Here is a 19,606-nt window from a genome sequence, read left to right as displayed (position 1 = left end):
CAAAGTTCTATAAACCTAACTTGCCTGTAGTTGTAAAAATTTTTTTTTTTTAAATAATAGAAAAACAATTTTTAAATAATAGAAAAAACAAATAAGAGAAATAAAAAATAAAACAAGAACTTAGCTTTGGTTAGGTGTGGGTGTCCCCTGGGTATCCATGATGATCTGCAGCTTCCTGGGCGTCGGATTGGCTTTTTGGAACGATTTGATGGCTAGCGAACGATGACACATGATGGAATTCGTGGGAGACGCGCACAGGATTCGCCTGTTGGTTATTTCATAAAAATATATGGCAGGGGCCAGAATTGAACCCATGCCATTTGACTCCCTCGCGTATGCACTTTGCCAACTATACTGCCAATATGAACTGTAAATATAATTAAACAGACTAAATATATTGAGAGTCATATTTTTGAAAAGTGGATCACGCGCCCTGCCATATTGTCTTCTCCACTTGCATTTTTCTTCTGGAAATTTGCTATGAACTTGCTATAGGTATGCTGCAATTTTCTTGGTGGCCAAGACCTGCAAATTTCTAATTCTCGACACAAACATGATGAATCATAAATAAAGACTCGGATCAACTATAAATTGTGCTACGAATCCGATGAGCCCCACGATTTGGCTTAATTTCGCTCATATACAAAACCCCCATCTGAGAGCTATATAACCCTAACCAAGGCGGATTGGGATACCTACACTTAAACTGTAATCGATTTATGCCAGGAGCTTCGAAATCTCATTATGAACATATGTATGCTATCAAATCATGTTAATTATGCAAGAATCAAAGGGAGGGATGCAGAGAAAGATAAACCAAACAGTGAGCTCTTAAGGAGCGATTTCGGACGTTATGATGGACAATGATAATCGCAAATGCTTCAGAGAACCCCCAACTGACTTGTTTGATCTTTAGAGACCATTAAAGATGGCTGCAACTCCGAAATTAACCCTGCCCTGTTTCAAGAAAATTTTTAGACGTTCTGCTCTTTCTCGAGGCTGCAAAACCTTGTCCCAATCCCATTTTCCAATTCTGAATAGTGCATATATATAAGATATGGACTTAGGGTAACAAAAATTTGATTAAATCTTTTTGAATCATTATTTAGATTGAAATTTGAATGAAAGCTTTCTAAGATTGTCCCAAATCTTGCTCATTTTTCTCCAATTCTGATTTACATGAAATTAAGTCAAATATAATGTTTAATTGGTGATTGGATTTGATTAAGACAAGATATTTATTTGAATATTTGATTTTTATTTGATTGGCATGAATTAAAATCACTTTTAAATGAAAAAATTCATATAAAATCAAATAAATATTGAAAAATTCGTGTCAATCAAATTTGGGGCCTTGGATATCTTGGGGATCAAGCTTGGGCCAAAAAACGTTGGGTCCTTTTGCAAGAAAATTCAATTTGAAGCCTTTTGTTTCACATTTTCTCTCTTAAAATTGGCCGACTTTGACAAGGCATATCTCCCTCAATTTTTAAGATATGGAGAAGTTCTAGGACTTTTTGGAAACCTCAAGATGTCCTCTACAAGCCACTTTGGAACATATTTTTCATTTGGAGATTTTATCTTGATGATATTGCTCTTGACAAAAAACTGTTTTTTTGCGATCTTCTAGAAGGACCTGTAATGTTTTAGCTTATATCTCTCAAATGGTGCATTTCTAGCTTTGGCATGTGAGAGACAAAGTTGTAGAGAATTCAATTTCCTTCAAAATGAGCTTTGGATGGGAAAATTTTGATGTTCCATGTGGAAGTTATGGCTGGTCAAAGTTGGGTTGACTTTCTCCTATGAAAACCCTAATTTAGAAACTTTTGAATGCATTGATTTATGATCTTTTCTTGATGAATCATGATCAATCCTTGATCAAATGATGAATGATACTTCATAATGAGGATGTTGACCAAAAATCAGAAGTTTTGACTGTACTTTGACTACAGTTGACTTTTAGGTCAAATCAGTCGATTATTGATTGTTTGAGCAGTTGACTGAGTAATCTTTTGTATCAGGGCTTGAAACTTGGCCTGAGGATACTATGAGGCATATGAGAGACCATGAAGTCCACTTGAGGCATCATAAGTTGATTTTTCTTGGGAAGAAACAAAACCCTAGTTTTGGTCTTCATTGTTTAGGAGGATGGTAAACATGCTTGTAATTGGACATCATATGAGCCTGAGGAGAATGCCTGAGCCAAGATATCTAAAAATGTGATGGGCAAATTTTGAGGTATGACACATCGATACGTGTCCTGTTTCAAGTACTCTAGTCGACCACTGTCTCAGGCTTCTCGGCGGGAAACTTCGTATAATCTAGTCCGATTAGTCCTAACTTCGAGTGCCCGGTTACCCTCTGGGGTCATTCTGGGTTGCATCCTCGAAGCTACTACTTGGTAGGCCGCGTCCCCTGTAAGAATCCCGATCCCGGAACAAGCCCACCGAGTGTGTGTTCTCGACGGTGTCGAGAAGAGGTGCTCGGATGAAGTCCTCGAATTCTTCAGTAACTGTTGGGGGACGTGTCAGTCTAGTGATAAGTTGTGTGTCTAGCGGGTTTTTAGGCTTTCGTAATGATGTCTTTTATGGGGAATGAGTGTTAATAGGGAACTGTTCGCCTAGCCTCATTACTGTTCAATAAACCCTATTTAAACCCTATTTGTGCACGCTTTCCTCACCATTTCGTGCAAGCCCGGAAAGTAACGTTTCTTCTTCTCTTAAAACTTTTTTAGCAAGCTTTAACGTTCAGGTATTATCTTATTCCCTCTTCTTTTATTCTCTTAGTCCGTTTTAGTAATCATCCTCTATCGATGGCTCGAATGGGTGAATATCATAAGTTGATTACGAAACCCAAAAATGCTGTCGAGAGGAAAGAACTGTGGGATTCCATTTTTAGGGATATGGAGGAGAGTTTAGGGAAGGATGAAGCGAATGGACTTCTTAATGAGGTCTATTATAACCCTGCCTCGTCTTCCTCTTCCTCCTCAGGTTTCGTCGAGTTCATCATGTAGACTGCTGCTCCCTTTGACGACGAAGTCATTAGCTACAAGATGAGCTCTTTTGATGAGGTCAAGATCGCGAAGTTTCGCTCCCTCTAGAACATATCTTCGACCGGGAACGAGGATGACATGGTCTTGGAAGCCTGTGGACCCGGAGAGAGTGTGTGTACCCTTCGTCCAGCTAGCTCGGTGGACGAACTATTTTATTTCTATCCGAGTGTGATTGAAACCTTATATGTGAGGATCCCGTTCACGGATTTTGAAGTTGATCTTCTCAAAACGGTAAACGCCGCACCCTCGCAGCTTCACCTGAATAGTTGGGGTTTCATAAAGGCATTTGAGAGGGTTTTTTATGCCATTTCTATAAAGCATACCGTAGGTTTATTCTTATCTTTCTTCGAAGTGAAAGGTTTGGAGAAAAATAGCTGGATTCAGATTAGTGGAATCCCTTCTCGGAGTTTTTTATTGCCTTTACCAGCAACTACAAAGATTACAAAGGTAAGTTTGTGAGGGTAAAAGGTAGCCCGACTTATCCCCAAGTCTTGTATGCGGGCGACGGCCATGCCCGGTTTCCTCATTATTGGACAAAGGATTCAGTGCCCATTTGTGGTTTCAGTCTTGAGAAGCTCAGCGAGGTGGAGCGTGTTTATTTTAAGGTTTTAGACTCCTTTCGGATGATGAAAATTAAAACTTTGCTTTCGGTTCCTGATAAGGAGCTCCTTGCTTTCCTTGGTAATACCTGTTTTATCATATAGGTATTTGCTTTCGCCTCTCAAAGTTTTCTTTTAACATGATTCTTTTTTATGTGCAGATAAGATGATTGACTTGTCCCTCGCCGAGAAGAAGAAGCTTCTTCTGAAGGCCCGTGCTGTCCGGAAAGGAACTGGAGGCCCTGCCGAGAACAAGTCCGATCTCACTGGTCTCGAGACTTGAGTGAAGCGCAAGAAAATGATGGCCTCTAATTCCTCGTCCGCTGATGTTACCGAGCAGGAGTTATCCGCTCAGGAGGTTGTCGGGGAGCAATGTCAGCCTACTCCAAAGAGGCAGCGGGTTGTCATGAGCGTAGGTCATAGTCAACGTGATGCCGACATGCTCACGCTTATGAAGGTCCCGACAAAGGAAGTGGAGGCAATTCCGGAGAATTTAGATTCTGGACAAATGATTTTGATGGCTTCAAATATGCCTATGATTACATGAATGCAGAAGGTGATGTTGAGAGAGAGAAGAGTGTGGGCTCCAAAGAACTCTTCCAAAACCTTATTGCTTATCTGATGAGGAGTATGGTCCTCGCCCGAGGTCTCTTTGAAATCGGGGATGATTGTGATAAGAAGGTTATCGGTTTGGAAAAAGATCAAAAGCTCCAGTCGGAGAAGGTGTCCAAACTAGAGAAGAGTTTGAAGGATGCGGACAACAAAGTTTTCGGCTTCCAAAAAGATCTTGCTGAGTAGAAGGCCAAGAAAGAGACCTCTGACAAAACCATTGCTGATTTGAACGACCAATTGAAGTCGGTGATGGATGCAAATGAAGAGCTGAGGGAATCTGTGAAAAAGTCGCAGATCGAAGCTCTTACTGCCGGTGATGAGGCTTTTGATAGGGCCAAAGAACAAGTCTTGGTCTTATATCCTGATGTCCACCTCACCGAGGTGGATTTCCTTAAGGTGGTGCAGGATGGTCGTCTTGTGGATCCACTGGAAGCTGCTAAACGTACTCCTTCTCCCAAGGCCGCCGAGACAGGACTGACTCCGCCGTCGAGCCCCACCAGACCGCCATGTGAAAGATGAAGTTCTCGTTCTTTTGTTCTCATTAGTCATCCGCTAAGGATGCAATTTTGTAATTTTTTATTTGTGGAGTGACTGTGTTCCTCCTTTTTAATTTCGCCTTTATGTAATCCAAACTTTTAGCCCTGTTGAGGCTTTTAATTTAAAGTTTTATGGATCTTTGTTAACTTAATCTTATTTATTTACTTAACACTGCTGCACTTTTTTTGAGCACTATGAAAGTAGATCGGTTTAAGTTTTAAGCTTACATGCCAAATGTTAGAAATAATTGTGATTGTTTAGACTGCCTCTTGTGCTTTGAGACTACGAGTTCTTTTGATCAGCCTTTATTTATGCGTTACTCAAGTAGCCGTTAGCCGAGAATTAAGTCAGTCGATTACAGGGTTCTGTGCATGCTTGGTAAGCTTTTTGAGTCGTAAACGTCTACAACCAATATGTCCAAGTATACTCGACTATCATGGTATAAGCCCCGAGCGTTTGGTATTTGCTTCGCTAGCTCGTTTCAAACGCTTTCAGATTCTCGACTTTGCATCCTCGTTTTGACAAGACGGGTTGCCTAAGCAAGTTCTGAACAGTCGGACAGTATTAACTCGTATACTTGGCTTTTGCAAGTGTAGTACTTCAAAGAATTTTGACTTGGCTTCTGCTAGAACCTTTGCATTTAGCTTTGCCGAAGCCGCTTATGCCAAAGGCTTTAAGGGTGTGCACGAAGTCTAAGCTCTTCCAACCCTTGTAGGCCTTTTGTTATGCCGAGAACTATTCCGAGTCCATGATGGCACCCGAGAACTTTAACGCTCCATAGTATAGAGTGATTTCCCCTTATGATAAATTATAGGCATTCTAGTTAGCGCTATTTCGACAAAATTGTTTAAAAGAGCATTATGTATTTGATTTTATATTATTATACAGCTTGTTCCTTAGCAGATTTTGATTGAGTAGCCAAACATATAATGACATTGGAATATATCTTAAAAGTTTTCATTGAAATTCATAATCATATGTTGGTATAGTGGTAATTTTATCTTAGTTTTCCCGTGAAAAAACAATACAAATACACAAATTGGTGTTTCCAGACTAAAACTCACAATTTGTCAATTAGCAATTTTCCTTTGGGGTGGTTGGGATGGCCATAACAAGCTGTCCCCCCGAGAATAAGTACTGCAAAAATCTCCTAGGCACTCTGGTTTGCAGTTTTATACACTCTGCAGTGGTGCAGTGGTTGAAGAAGATCTAGATCTATGTTATATTGAGTACAATATAATGTATTTTGAGAAATTTGGTCTTGTGTAAATTCAGAAGAGGAAGATGGTAAAGGTTTGAGCCAACTTTATAGAGTTTTTTTGTTGAAGGAAATGACCTAGTTCTTCGATACAAACACAGAACCTTTGGAGGCATTATCATCCAAATTTTGTATAGGGAATGATCAAAATCAGCTGTTAACTAAAAATTCAATTCACACAATGGCATGACTTCCTTAATATAATATAAATATATCCAACTTGTCATATAATGATACAAGTTACAACAATCTCAAAACCTTTTGTTTAGACTCTAAAACTGCAGACTTAAGGTGCAGTCTGTCCACATAAAATAAAGCCTTGAGTTAGGCACTGAGCAGAGTGAATTTGATCTTGGGTTCCTGATACAATCACCTGCCCTTCTGTAGCACCAGGTTTTGGATCATGAACAACCACATTTGCACCAGAGATCTGAGGATCAAGATACTCCAAAAGTCAAAGCACTATAAAAAGACAATAAGAAATGAATTGAAAATCTGATATAAACAAACCTGTCGAATTTGATTTAGGTTGCTGCTGTTCTCTCCGTACACATGGATTAAATATGTATGAGGGATGGTGATCTCAACGGTTGAGCCATTCCTGGAAATAATATACAAATCGCTATAATGTATCAGGTAAAACAGTTTGATCTATGTTGAAGCACCTAACAAGAACTTGTATAAAATATATGGTCAATTTAATAGGGTAAAAGCCCTAAACTCACATTCCAGCTGTTTCCCCTGGATTTCCTCTGCTAGGTGCCTGAAATACAAAACCTAGGGGTTATAACATAGTTCTTGAATTCACAGAGTATGCACTATGCACAAGGAAAAAGGGCCAGCGCAAAGTTGAAACACCCCACCCTCCAAGAAAAATGCTCAGACTATATATACTATCTCTGAATGTAAAGCTGACCTGAGGATTCCATGATCTTGGAGAATTAGGTCCTTCATAGCCATGAGGATAGGGAACTCGGTCCATATTTGGCGAACCGCGGCCCATACCATGTGAATATGCATGCTGATGATGATCAACAGGCATGGTGGGGCCAGCTGGATGGTCAATCCCATGAGGAAGTCCAACATGAGGAGGCGGAGGAGGGTGCCCAGAAGGCATCATGTGATTTCTTGGCCTATGTAAAGGAGGGGGCGTCTTTGGGAATGGTGGCACATGTGGCGGCGCACTAAAATTTGGAGGAGTGTTCTTCATTGGGAAAATAGTTTCTCGAATTCGGCTGGTTATGTGAAACAAAGCATCTTGCACAGATTGTAAGGTCCCGATAACCTGTTGGGTTTGAACCAAAATAACAAACTCTTAAGAATTATCTAATAATTTAATAACTAACTAGCTGTCTTTGCAAAAAAAATAACCAAGTTATCTAACAACTCTAATCATCTTTTATTATATTTCCTAACAGCATGCCATCAAGTTTTTATTTACATAGCATAAAAAATGCATGTACTTAATAGCCCAAATTACCTGTACAACTTCTTCGTTGTGGGAAATGAACTTAATCTGTTCCTTCGAAAAGATGCGTATACTGGCACCTGTAGCTCTTCACATTTCTGAAATAACATGACCTCCCTTGCCCAAGAGGCACCCTACTTGTGGTGAACGCACAAGGAGCCTAGCAACAACTGCACTACTCTGCTCAAATCCAATATCTGTAAGTCGACCATGAACGCGAAATACAGCATCTTGAGTCGGAGAATGCTTTTGTTCAGAATTCTGCATAATCATATATCATATTTAGTTCAATTTCCTTAAGAAATATCAGAGAAATTATATGTCGGATTCATAATTTTCTTCTAGTCTACTAGACTACTACAAATCTCCCAAAACATGTCAGCACTCGTAATGAAGCTATCAACACAAGAAAGTTACCATAGTTAGAATAACTCAACAGCAACTCAGTAAACAATCTGAAGATGGACCCCAGCCACAAAATCCATCTGTTTGATTATAACAAAAGAACAATCATATTTTAGATTTTTTAACAAATATTTCTAGAATAGTTTTAACACTGGAGAGCCAGTTATCAATAGTATCGACACTATTCAAAGCGAGGGACTGCACAATATCAAAGAGCCGGAACTATTTAAGGCTACCAAAACAGAGTTAAAGAAAAAACTTTTGGCTAATTTATGAGTCTCTCCATGCAAAATAGTTATGGACAGGTAAGGTTTGCAGTGCAACTTATTAGACAACTATTTAATAACCTCTCATACCTCTAGTGCAGATATGACAACCACACGCTCATCTGTATCAGGTCCTGCATCAACTATTTGTATAGATGCACCGGTTTAGAGCCCGCACCATAGAACCACCTTTTCCAATAAGACTGCCAACTTTGTCATGCTGACACAACATCTTAAATACAACCTCCTCTTCCACAAACAGTCTATGAGAAGGCCTAACACTCTCAGAGCCTGGAAATGATGAATAACCTCTGGAATAATGATCAGGAGGACGAGGACCCCGTTGAGGATAAGGTTCAACCTGAGCACCACCAGGCGATTTTAAAGAACCAGAATTGCCTATATTATCCTGAAGACAACTTGTAACTGCAAGAAGGGCTTTCTTTACTGCATTATAATTTCCAGTTATCTGCATCCACCATAAACCCCAACATTAGTTTCCCATAACTCACAAGAAATAAAGTGAACTAAACAAGCACTGCAATTTACAACAACGAAGCCTTATTTATCCCACTACACAAATCTGGATAAATAGATCAACGGCACCATAATGTTCTTGTCATAAAACATATTGATAGCCAATCTATTGGCCTCTAACTTTCTTTTAATAATTTTGCTTATCATTTTTCTTAGCCTTTCTGTCTCGCACTAACACTTTAGATCAACGGCATGTTTGGTCCCTGACATGTGTCAATGTCACACACTAACATGATACAAACACATGTGCATACATTTAATTACTTTTAATTTCCAAAATTAGTATAAGTTTCAGTGTCACTATCAATGTAGTGTCAGTGTCAGTGTTTCATAGACGTTTAGGCAACTAGTCTGCCCTCCTTCTAATCTACGCTATTTTAGGCAACTAGGTTGCTCTCCTTCGTATCTACGCTTTTTGCTCTTGTCTTCGCTACACCTACAAATCTCTTCCATATGTCCAAACCACCTAAGCCAAAATTTAACATTTTTTCTACAATAGGTCTTGCCCCAACTCTCTCTATCTCTCATTCTAATAACATCATTCTCAATACTATCTTGTCTGGTACTACCCTATCAGTTCATCCCATATAGCATCAACAAGGCCCCAATAATTTACTAAAAATTACGAAGAAAAAGAAAGAATGGAATTAGTAATGCTAATTCAAAATAATGTTGCTATAAATACTATATGTCTCAAATTGGTAATTAGTAATGCTAATTGAATATATTGCTCTATCTACAATTGTGCATTAATTAATATATTAGCTTAACAAGAATAGAATTAAGATTAAAAAAAGGACCTGAATGAACTCATCTCCAGGTGGAGGAATCGGAGATTGGTCTTTAGGCGAAACCCTAATCTGAGCTCCACTTTCTTGCCTAATATTTTCAATCATCTTACCACCTCTACCAAGCACACACCTAACCTGATAACTAGGTGCTACCATTCTACACCCCACCGTCGAATTCGAGTCCGGATTCGAATTCGAGTTCGGATTCGAATTCGAATTCAAACTCTTATTCTCCTCATCCTTCTCCACAATTCTCTCAAAAACCCTAATCAAAGCAAGTTGAGCAGCGGATTCTTCAGGAAGTTGTTCGGCGGCGGGGGAGATAATAACAACCATGCAGTCATTGTCGGAGGTGGCGTCTCCGGCGTTCGATTAGAATCTTGACTCCGTCGGTGGAAAGTGTGAGTATGTCATCGGATTTGGAGGCGGGACATGTGATGCGGAAAACGGTGTCGGATTGTGTTGGAAGAACATAGCATCGCTTGCTGCTGTTTGACATCGCGGTTTAGGAAGTCAAAGAAACCGGGGTGATCTTCAGTTCCAACTCGCAAGTGCGTTCGAAATCACTTCTCACTGTTAGTTACTCAGTTAGTTATATATCAGAGAAACAACTATGTGGCGCAATAATGTTGTAGTATCAGCAAAAATAAGACACTCTCCTCGTAACTGGTCGGTCAAGGACGAGGTTAACTTGAGTTTTCTTTAGTATCTAAATTAAGTATGTCATGGAACTTAATATCTAGTTTAGTAACTTGATTTTATAAATTATTTATTCTTAATGACTTAGTGAAAAAATATTTAGTTTTAAACTAGTCACTAATATATGTAGTGAACTATGAATAAAACTAATCAATTTGATTAACATGTATATAATCGGTTTTAAGGGTCCACCATTAGGCTTAGGTGGTGGAGAGTAATAATATATAAATCAAGCATTTAGTGTTTAACTTCCGTTGTAACAAATGATTTCTATTTGTTCGATCCACCTCCCACCTTTAGAGTTTGGTGGCCACCTCCCACCTTCACGGTGGCTCTCTTCTACCATCTTTATAGTGGTAACCTCCTCCTCTTTTGAAAGTCTTACTCATTCCTTTCAACCACATCCACATGTTATTTTACAAACCAACTCACTCGTTAGTTACTTTCTTCCTCCTCTTCGAATTACCATGAAGCTTTTCTTCCCGTTTGTTGTAGCCACCACCGGAGCCACAACCACTAAGAATCTTTGTCTTTTGGGGTCTATGCTTGCACTCAAGGTGTTTGACAAAAAGCCTTAAAACTGTTTTGTGTCCTGGAGCAACAAAGTCTACTTTTCTTCTACTCATCAATCAATTTCCGGACAATTGATAAAAGTGGACAATATTGAGACCAATGATAATCGAAATGCACAAATACACGTCAAAGAAATCATCTGTAACTGAATTTGGGAAAAAATAATGGCTTCTCTTTTCTATTTTTCTATTGATCGTGTTCAGAAGCAAATGGATGTTTGGACGATTAGTTGTTGTTTCTGCCAATGGTTTGCTTATGTTCTGTTAACTTGTGATCATTCTATGTGTAAAGTCTTTAATGACTATGTAGTTTCTCGTTTTAGATTTGACTCTACACTTTGGATGCGGTATACTCTTTTCAAGTGTCTGAAATTTGTAATGATTGTGTTCTCTTAATCTAGTGAATGCTTTACCTTTAAAAAAAACTTTCGTTGTAACAAAAAAATTATATATTAATTTAAAGATGATCACTCAATAAACAATATTATATACAAATATTACATAATTCATAGAAGAATAATAATAATTCAATTGACAATGTTAATTCTTAATACAATATATTTCCAATACATAAGCTTATTCATAACAATAATGAAATTATCTACTCGTAATCTAAGAAATATAATTCAAAAAATTATAGTGTAGTATTATAAATGTAAACACCCACAATAGGGCGATATGAGACCAACCCTCATCAGGCGTGTGCTCTAGAATATGTCTTCTAGGTATGAATTCCCACTCAATATGTGGCTCTCCCTGAGGAGAAATATGGATGGTGATGTGTACACAGTTCATAACCACGCATGGAAGAAGTCATGATTAGGATTCCCTAAGAAGTAGGCAATCAACAAGTTTCCTAGTCAAGGTTGAGCGGTTACTCCTTTTTAGGACTTCCCAAATCTAAAATCATAAACCTATATAAATATCTCATCCTTAAAATTGAAATATTTACGAAAAATATCTCAAATACAAAGTTTGTCACCCTCGCGAGCTTGCTCTCACCATACTTAAAATACCTCCAAAACAAGACTTCTCACCCGCGTGAGCATGACCTAACACCCAAAAACACTAAAGCCTCTGGCCACCCCTGTTAGAACAAGATTTGTTCTGATCAATATTCTTAGTTTTGATGATAACAAGCATATGAATTTTGTATGAGATAATGTGGTACTCTAATACTATGCAATTTCCATTTCAGGAATTATATAAAGAGTATGCACAAAATCAGCGCAAGAAGCACTGACTCAGAAGGTTCAGCATGCAACATCAGAACATGGTCTGGCAAGACATCAGAAGATGGTCAGCAGAATCAGAACATGGTTCTATGGAAGCATCAGAAGAACTTGAGATCAGAAGCAGAAGCACTGAAGTTCTCATGGTATCACGCTCAGAAGCACTTCAAGGTCAGAAGACAAGAAGATGATCTGCACCAAGCTGTTTGACTCTGATGATATTCAAACGTTGTTTATACAAACATTAGATCAGAAGCAAGTACAAGATGGCAGGCTACGCTGACTGACAAAAGGAACGTTAGAAGCTATTAAAGGCAACGTCAGTAGACACAGCGAAAGCAAGGCTCGAGGTAGTTGACAAAAGAGTGAAACATTAAATGCAATGTTGTACGGATTACGCAAAGCATTAAATGCTCCCAACGATCATCTTCTCAAGTGCCTATATATATGAAGTTCTGATGAGAAGCAATGTTACGCGTTACGAATGACGAATTACGAATTCTGATACAATACTTGCGCAGACTTACAGAAACGCTGTCAAATTCAAAAGCTCTCAAACTTCATCATCAAACTCACTACATTGATGTTGTAATATATTAGTGAGATTAAGCTTAAACTTAAGAGAAAATCACAGTTGTGATAATAGCTTTATAAGAAGCATTGTAACTCTTAAAAGAATTTGTTTACATTAATTTGTAAGAACTAGAGTGATCAGGTTGTTGATCAGAATACTCTAGAAAGTCTTAGAGGGTATCTAAGCAGTTTGTTCCTAGAGTGATCAGGTTGTGATCAGTATACTCTAGAAGACTTAGCAGTTGTCTAAGTGGAAAACCATTGTAATCTTGTGTGATTAGTGGATTAAATCCTTAGGTGAGGTAAATCACTCCAAGGGGGTGGACTGGAGTAGTTTAGTTAACAACGAACCAGGATAAAAATCATTGTGCAAATAGTTTTTATCTTATAAGTTTTAAAGCTACACTTATTCAACCCCCCCTTTCTAAGTGTTTTTCTATCCTTCAACCCCTACCAACCTAAGGGTGCCACACATATGTACTTTTTTTAGCAAGTACAGATGTGCCCACGATGGACCCTTGGTAAAATTGACATGGGCCACACCTTTCATTATCACCACCATTTTAACACTCACCAAAGTCTCTACTCCTAGCCCCAACTGTCACCAATCATGGTTTCTAGGAGGGCACAATTTCCCGCACAAAAGGATATTGGAGGTGTCAGTGATCATAATGCCATAACAGAGGTGGGCCCCGCCATGGACGAGTTACATCGTCAAAACCAAACTCTGGAGGACAACATCCTCAACATTCAACACCGCCAGCAGAAGGTCACCCCAATTGAGGAGATGAAAGTGCTGGACCACTAATAACTTTCAAATGAGATATGGGAAGCACATGTTCCCAAAGGTTCCAGTACTCCTTTCTTGGTGAAGTTCGATGGAAGTAGAGACCCTTACGATCATGTTGCCTCCATTAACACACATATGGTCATCATCAGAGCGCCCGATTCTCTGAAATGCAAGCTTTTATCTAGAACTTTCAGAGATACAACCCCGATTCTCAGATATTGAGTTCTTAAGAAAGGGTTCCCAATTGAAAGATTATCAAAGAGAAATATTGGTTTGACAAATCTCTTAAAAGGAAATTTGGAATGCTCTTACCAGTATTGGAGACAACAAAGCAACTGGTATGGATGGCTTTACTTCCAAAATTTTCAAATCAACTTGGAGTATTACAGATAAATATCTTATTGCAGTTGTGCTTGACTTTTTTTAGGGGAATTATATGTATGCAGTCGTAAGCTGTGCCATTGTGACCTTGATCCCAAAGTCCACAAATGCCAAAACCATAAAAGACATGAGGCCAATATCATGTTGCATCACTGTCTACAAGGTAATCTAAAAAATTCTCAGTGTTAGACTGAATAAGGAGATTAATACATTAATAGATGATAACCAATTTCTGCCTGGCAAATTTATACATGATAATGGCATTATGGCCCTGTTACCCTAGGATTTCGACTTGCTAAATAATGGTAAGTAACCTCTAAAAAAGGTGAGATTATTAAAGAATCTAAGGCAAAAAGTCTGATTAAATAGTTTTGTTTAGTCAAGACTGACGTTCGACTACCAATAAACCATCATTGCCAAGGTTCGACTAAAATTAGTCAATATACCATACAGGTTCGACTAGAACAGACAGAAAAAACTTAGACGTTTTGTTTAAGTATAGCCATGAAGTCGGAGAGCATCAGAAGTCAAAGGAGGCAGTTTTAAGCAGTTTTCTGGCAGTTCTCACAGGACACGTGGAGGGCTCGTAGTTGAAGATATTGCATGTCGAAGACACGTGTTGGCTGATAATCAGTCGACCGTTAGTAGTAGTTATTTTATTTTTCCTATTTAAGCAAGTTCAATAGGAACAGTTTGGGGTCCGCATTTTCTACAAAACACAAGTAAACTCAAATCTCTGTGCAAAATGAGTGACGAGTGCAACTTCGGAATGTACGTATGCGTACCAGTCTAATCTATGCAATCATTTTATGTTATATTTCATTTTCAGTGCACATTTACTGCTTTCTATTGCTTTTAGTTATTTTAAAAGCCTTTAATTTCAGTATTTACTTTTACTTTAAAGTTATTACTGCATTTAATACAAACTAGATACACGTAATAAACAAATTAAAGCAATTAGTTCTGGAATATTCTAGTTGACTCCGCAAAAGTAACCTTTAAAAAGGAAACTAGCGCGTGTTTACCATATTTCTGGGTAAACAAATTGGCACGCCCAGTGGGACTCGTCAATTGCTGTTTGTTTTATATTTGTTAGTGCAATAGTTATGTATGATTCTAAGAAGTGGTCGAAAATTAACTAACATGTCTGAAGTTAATACAAATAATTCTGACCTTTCTGGAAATCAAGGAGTTGTTCTAACCGGAACAACATCACAAAATGCCGCAAATTCATCCCCAGTTAGAACAACAAATATTGGTGGATCGACGGCAGCAACATTGGTATCATCACCAATGAATGTACGGTCACTGTTTAACCCATTACGACCGCCGTTTCATGGAATGATACCTCCACCAGGTTTTAACCCTCAGTTTGGAATGCCTACGTCTATGATGCAAAGTTTACACACTAATCCTTCATTGTATTCCGACAGCATGATGGCAACAAGCACATCAAATCCAAGGGGTCGACCTACGGGCATAGGTTATATTAACCAGACATTGCCATCTCTGAGTACTACGTCAATGTTGTCAATCCGACAACAAATAGACGAAAGCAACCATGAAATGGTGAATTCCCTTACTCAACAAATGGGAACTGTTTTTACTCCCATGATAAACAATACGAACCAAAGTTATGAAATATTGGCTAGACAAATGGCCAGAATAGCAGATTTCTTTGGAGCGCCCCCACAACCAAACCTTTCGACTCCACAAGGGTCGAATGTTAGGGTAGTTGAAACTCCTAGAAATGGGGATCAAATTGAACAAGAAATCCCTAGAGTAGTACAAAGGCATCAGGATGCTGATCAGGTCTTAGAAATATTCAGCAAGATGTCAATGTTGGACACAATAATATCTCGAATGTAGTCGAACAAATCTTAGTTCAGAATGGAATAAATGTAGGTTTGCATAGACCAAATTTTGTTTCCCCATTGTCAGAGTACGTAAGGCAGACAGAATTGCCTAAGGGTTGGAAAATTCCAAAATTTACCAAATTTGCTGGTGAGACTGGCGAATCGACAGTCGAACATATTGCTAGGTTCCAGACAGAGGCTGGAGAATTAGCAAACAATGAGAATTTAAAAGTGAAATATTTCCCAAGTTCTTTAACAAAAAATGCCTTTACTTGGTTCACGACCTTACCTCCATAATCTGTATTTTCATGGAGTCAGTTAGAACGATTGTTCCATGAATAGTTTTATATGGGACAGTCGAAGATTAGTTTGAAAGAATTAGCTGGAGTTAGGCGAAAGGGTACAGAAACGGTCGATGACTACCTCAACCGTTTCAGGTTATTGAAAGCTAGATGTTTCACACAAATTCCTGAACATGAGTTAGTCGAAATGGCTGTAGGTGGGTTAGATTATTCTATAAGGAAGAAATTAGATACCCAACATTTAAGGGATATGGCACAACTGGCAGACAGAGTACGCCAGGTCGAAAGGCTAAAAGCTGAAAAAGCTAGAGTTAGTAAATATCATAAGAAATAAAAGATAGCTTATGTTACTACAAATGAGTTCGACTCTGATAGTGATAGTGAATACGAAGAGGGAGAGGTCAATGTGGCTGAATTAAAGCCAGGACCACCATATGTCTGTAAATTACTCAAGCCCTCAAAAGATAAAAATCCGATCGAAAGTAAAAATGATAAATTTTCTAGTAAAACCTATTCATTTGATATAACAAAGTGTGACGAGATATTCGATTTGTTAGTAACTGATGGACAAATCATAGTACCCCCAGGACTTAAGAATCCTCCTCTTGAACAAAAGAAAAAAAGAGGATTTTGTAAATTTCATAATTTCCTGGGTCATAAGACTTCTCAATGTGTTCTTTTCAGGGATTTGGTGCAGAAAGCTTTGAAAGAAGGAAGGTTACAGTTTGGAGAGAAGCCAAAGTCATCAATGCAAGTTGATACTGATCCCTTGCAAGTCAAAGAGGCTCACTATACTGAGCTTGCTGATGTGATGATGGTCGAAACTGTAACATCCCTTATTAACCCCGCGGCAATTTTAAAACAATTATTCAGAGTACATGAAATAAGGGTGCCACAATTCATAATAAATAAACATCGTTCAGTCATGTCATGCATTCACTGAGGAAATCATCATAAATTAAAACGTTTCATGTTAACACAGCGGAAATTTATCAAAAACGGACTAAGTTTAACATCTTTAAAACTTATCCTTCAAAACATCAAAACATAAATAGAGTCATAATCATAAACTCTAAACAATCGCGTCCCCAGTGTTACAACTATCAGAGCATGACACCTGATGCTACTAAAACACTGACTCATGAGCTAATCCTCACTGAGTCGAACAGCCGCTATCCTCAATCTGAAAATGACAACATGTAAGGGTGAGTCTCATCATAATTAACAAATGTTATAAGGTTATAAAGCAATAACACATCACAGTTGCATCATTCACCCAATTGTTTCATAAACAGACAATCAAACAAGTCAAATAACAATCAACACTTCATCAACATTTACAACACTGGAATACCTCCAATCATGTTATAAATTATGCATATGTATGAACTGACTCTATGCATGTGGTACCAACATCATCATATGGGAATAACCCATGACCGATCCAACATCATCCAAGATACGGCCCTGCCAGCACAGATTCCACACAATGAGAATCATGCCCTTCACTGATCCAACACACCCTTATGGATACAGTATCGTCAATGAACATGAATGAATGCAACATATACAACATACTTATACCATCATCATCATCATCATTATGCAAGTATGTTCATATATATTCACATCATTCAATCATAATTCCATCATCATCATATAGAAAACATACACGTATTTGCACCAATCATCATACTCAATAAGAATAGCATACATGTATTTTCATCATTCTAAAACCAATCAATCATCATCATATAGATTATTCTATAAGGTTCGTTTAGCTCGAAACGGCGCATCAAACGGACCAACAGTTAAAAAGTTATGCATCTTTGAACTTTTAAAAATATCTCAAAACACCAACAGCATGCGGCGCCATCATCAGTTCGCGGCGCGAACTGAGCGTTCCAAGAATTCCTTGGCTCTCTGCCAAGCTGTTCGCGGCGCAAACATCTGCACGCGGCGCAAAGTGAGAAAAAGTTACGCCTTCGCGGCGCGAACACGGGTACGCGGCGCGACCTGTGCGTATCACAAATTCCTGGCATTCTGCCCACCTGTTCGCGGCGCCAACCCTATGCACGCGGCGCGAACCGGCGATTTCAAAAACCCCAACCTGTAGAAAACAGCATTCTACACATTCCAAACTCTCCCAATTCATACCAGTACGAACCTAGGGAAATAGAATGCACAAACAACACGAAAAACACCTCATAATACATCAATTACACATCAATTGCGATCATAACCACATAGATATCATGGATTCAATTATAGGATCAAACATCACACAATTGGACTCAATCCCTAAACCTATCATATGACTCAATCGACCCGAATTCTACATCTATTCAGTATTATCAACCCCTAACCCGATAATAGATGATAATTAGACAAGTCCCCCCTTACCTTAGCCAAATTCTTGAATTGGTTCCTCTTCCTCTTTGGTTCTCCTTCACGTTCTTCAGTTCCTCTTCTCACAGCTTCTGGTTTTCACGTTCTAATTTTTCCCTTCTCCTCTTGTTTTCCTTTATTTTATGAAAAACATAATATTAGAAATGGGCTCTTACACAATTACACCCCCACTTTACTAATTCCACCGCATGGCCCAATAACTTAACATTTTATTATTTTTCCACATAATTCAACAAAATGTAAATTTCCCATAATTAATTTAAAACTTGATTAAATTAATTAAATAAGAATTTTCGGGATGTTACAGAAACTACTGATGGTTTCGGCGGAAAGCAAGATGGTGCTACTGATGGCAAAGTCTTGAACATGGTCTATCCTGAACCAAAGGAGAGCCTTTTGAAATTCCTTGAGAGGTGTCACAACAACAACTCTCAAGTTGGATTATGTCCAAGGTGTGATGCTGTTTTTAATGTTGATGTTGCAAACAAAGTGAGGTTCGACCCTCGTCGAGGCAAGAATCGTCAGTTCATGTATACAGGAGAAAACAGTGGTCGAAGGGCTGGAGAGTACAGGAAGAGGTTTGAAAAGCCAAAGACTTTTCGACCCAAGACAGATGTCCCTGAGGACAAGTGGGTGAAACCCATTAAATTCAGAGGTAAACGTCCAGAATGGCAGATCCAAGGTGCTGGAGCAAATGCTGAAGGCTCTTGGACTGATAGTGGATCTAAGAGGAAGGACTATATATCTCCAAACTACAAAGGAAAGAATCCTATGACTCGAACGCAGTGGAGGCGTTACCAAAGAAGCCATAAGAATGGCCAGGGAAACTTAAAGATGATGCAAGCAGGTTTTTCTCATTACCAGCCGAAACCTTTTCAGAGGAGATTGACTGAAGAGCAGGCCAAAGGGGCAAATGAGAGGTTGGCTGCAGGAATGATCCTGGGAAAGAAACTCATCAAAGAATTAGTTGATGATGATGCTCCGATTCTCAATACCGAAAAAGAGCCTGGGTATTCTCCACTGTCGGATGAAGAGGTCGACGACAACTTTGACATAGAGTCAGATGAATTGTTAATTGACTGTGGAATTGTATCTGTACTTCCAGCAGAGTTCGACAGAGTATCTAAGGTGTCTGAGAATGAAGATGATTTTCTCCCTGACGAGAATGTAGAAGAGACGCCTGTTTGTTATTATGTGATGGGAAAAGGAGTAGTGGAAGAACAAAAGGCTGTGTTTGAGAAGCCAGGTCAAGGAATGATGTATCATT

General features: G+C 38.7%; 1 pseudogene; it reads right to left on the bottom strand.

Annotated features, from left to right (window-relative positions):
• Positions 1–6,231: 6,231 nt before the first annotated feature.
• On the bottom strand, positions 6,232–10,210 carry LOC131652159 (KH domain-containing protein HEN4-like; annotated as a pseudogene).
• Positions 10,211–19,606: the final 9,396 nt, after the last annotated feature.

This window comes from Vicia villosa, linkage group LG2, assembly GCF_029867415.1.
Source record: "Vicia villosa cultivar HV-30 ecotype Madison, WI linkage group LG2, Vvil1.0, whole genome shotgun sequence".
Taxonomy (NCBI): domain Eukaryota; kingdom Viridiplantae; phylum Streptophyta; class Magnoliopsida; order Fabales; family Fabaceae; genus Vicia; species Vicia villosa.
The sequence above is the reverse complement of the archived record's forward strand: the minus strand, read 5'-3'. Positions and strand labels throughout refer to the sequence as shown.